Source organism: Tupaia chinensis, unplaced genomic scaffold, assembly GCF_000334495.1.
Source record: "Tupaia chinensis unplaced genomic scaffold, TupChi_1.0 Scaffold000263_1, whole genome shotgun sequence".
Classification (NCBI taxonomy): Eukaryota; Metazoa; Chordata; class Mammalia; order Scandentia; family Tupaiidae; genus Tupaia; species Tupaia belangeri.
Genome location: NW_006159743.1, coordinates 703216 through 706035, shown reverse-complemented (window position 1 = coordinate 706035; position 2820 = coordinate 703216). Strand labels below are relative to the sequence as shown.

At 40.9% G+C, this 2820-nt stretch overlaps 1 pseudogene; it reads right to left on the bottom strand.

Annotated features, from left to right (window-relative positions):
• Positions 1-467: 467 nt before the first annotated feature.
• Positions 468-1535, bottom strand: LOC102489475 (ER lumen protein-retaining receptor 2 pseudogene; annotated as a pseudogene).
• Between the last annotated feature and the right edge of the window lie 1285 nt (positions 1536-2820).

The window sequence follows — 2820 nt, the reverse complement described above, 5'->3', positions numbered from 1 at the left end:
GCAGACACAAAGAATCAACAATTTCAAAGAATTTAAAAAAGAAGAAGTTTGCACTTATTCCTCACAAAATCTTTCACTTTTGGAGCTATCCCAATTGAAGCTACACACTGAATTTATTAATACAGCATTAAGTTTTTTTGTAAAAAAATCTTTGTACAGAGTAATAAAAAAAGATAAGGCAAGATGAATTAAACAGAAACCTTCTGGTTTTTTCCTCTGGGTTCTTTTTTTTTTTTTTTTGGAGAGATTTTCACTGTAGGGCGCGTGCGCTCGCCAGACAGACAGAGAGAGACATAGAGACAGAAAGCGAGAAATCACCCCCCAGGGGGGATGGTCATGCCGCAATCCCTTCTCCTCCATTCTCCTCTCGGGATCTTGGGCACGCCCGCACACGCGCCCGGCGTGAGTTTTAAGCCACCGGGTCCAGGACACGAACCGCGGTCGACTATGTGGGAGTCCAGCGACATAGCCATTACGCTAACTGCTGGTTCCCTTCCTCTGGGTTCTTACAGAGCCACTGATAACTATCTGCAACAAAAGAGTTAAGTTTCTGCTTTTCCATATCAAGCATCTTATGCCTTTGCTGTGGTAAGAATTCTGTCGGAGCACCCTGAAGGACAGATGCTGGTGATGGTCTTTGGCACTTACGCTGGCTTCTTCCCCTTGAGTACTTTTGTAATGTACAAGTAGAAGAAGTCACAGTATAGAATGGTGTGGACTACACCAGCCACCACAGCGATGAGGTCAAAGAAACCCTCAAAGTAGAAGCGTCAGATCCAGTTGACAAGATACAAAGCACGATAGAGGCCCAGGAAGCACCCAGGTAGTGGGTGGTGATGGTCTCAGCCTCCCCGGTCTTGCTGATCATAAAGAGCTGTGGAAGGATCGCCACCGATTCCAGGTAGATAGAGAATGTCCGTAAAATCTCCAGAGGAGAGAAATCATGATTGACTAGAAATGAGAGGCCTCCCACAGGGACCACCAGAAACTCCACTCGGAAGGTATCATGATTTCCATCGCAGGTTGCCTTAAACTTCATGTAGATCAGGAGCACTGTGGCATAAGGGCAGGCAATGTAGATAAAAGCTTCATAGAGGTGTTGTATAATGAAATAAATGAAGTAAAAAGATCCGGGTATCGAGTTGTGAAGACCAGTGCAAATAGAAGCTGGCTTTTCCCAGAAATACCGGTGCAGGAGCGTGTCTTCCAGATTTTCAGTAGTAGGATGACAATGGCCGCCAGGTGGGACAGGTCCCTCGTCAGCCGGAAGATGTTCATGGTGGTGGCGGTCAGCGCAACGCAGCAGCCCTGGGGCTAGGCTGCTCTGAGGAGGCAGCCCCAGAGAAGAAGCGGCGAAGATGGTGAGAGCTGGCACGACGTGACCAGGGCATGCCTGGCATGATTTTTAAGTCACCAGGTTCAGGGTTAGAGCTATGGTCAGCCATGTGGAAATCCAGTCAAATATCTCTTAAGTGAGAGAGCAAGGATCCAACATCAGGCATTTTGGATCCAGAATTTATGCTTGGAGAGAAAAGAAATGGATTTTCTGTCTCTGGAGAGAGCAAGGATCCAACATCAGGCATTTTGGATCCAGAATTTATGCTTGGAGAGAAAAGAAATGGATTTTCTGTCTCTGCTACATCCATGAGGTATTTTTTTTTTTTTTTTACATTTTATGACTCTTTTTTTTATTTGTTTTTATTTTTTAACATTAATATGCTATACATCATTACAGTATACAAAATGAAGTTTTCATCCAAAATACATTGTCTGTTGGCTCAATCAAGTACATCAACATATGTGTTATCAACAAACAATTTTCCATTTCTTATGTCTTGTATATTTTGAGTTTTTTCTCTTTTTTTGCCATCCTTGATTCCCTATCCCTAACCCTCTGCCCTGTCCAACCCTCCTCCCATTGTCTCTGTTATCCCTGTTTGCTTTCTATGCCTATCCCCCCCATTTAATTGATTTGCTAATGAACTTAATTTGTCTAAATATTTGTAATAGCAAGCACAGCTGATATTTACATACACAAGAACCCATGTCTGACTTTAGGCATAAACCTCAGTGAGTAGAATGAACATACTATAAAATGGTACCTAGCTGGGGCTATATAGCTTACTGTGGTCATCAAATACACAGTTTTTTCTTTAAATTTTGGTAACAGTTTTAGTATTTTTTTCTCTGAATTTTTTTTTAATTTACATTCATTTCCTGAGCATCATCACAACATACTAAATGTGGTTTCCCCTCTAGAGTAAACTGCATAGTGTCTTAATCATGCATGTTATCATCCATAAAATTCCATTACTACTTTCATATATATATGTTTTTTACCCTATATCTGACCCTCTGCCCCATTTCACTCTCTTATTACACTATCTCTGCTGTCTACAATTATCTTCAATTCCTTTTCTCCCACCATTTCGTTGATCACACAATATCATAAGTAATCTAACTACTTACAATAGCAACTTCAGCTGATGGTTTCAAAAAAAGCAGTTTTGAACTGGTAAGGATATTTCCTTGAAACTTAAGGCCTAGAAACTGGTTAGTATTCTGTTCAAATAGTAGGTACATGAATCCATTGACAGCTCAAGACAGGACAAAAATCCTTAAAACCGGACAACAAAGCTTAGAAGAAAAGCAGCAATATTTTAGTCAAGTCATAGAATGCTGTTTCATCAGTTCAGTCTCATGTACTTAATTTTCTTCTGTTTCTGTTGAGGTTCAATCTTCCAGATTGAACTCTGAGATATAATACTCAACTCCAGACTTTGTCCCTACAATTAAGTTGCCCATTTTCTTAGTTTTTGA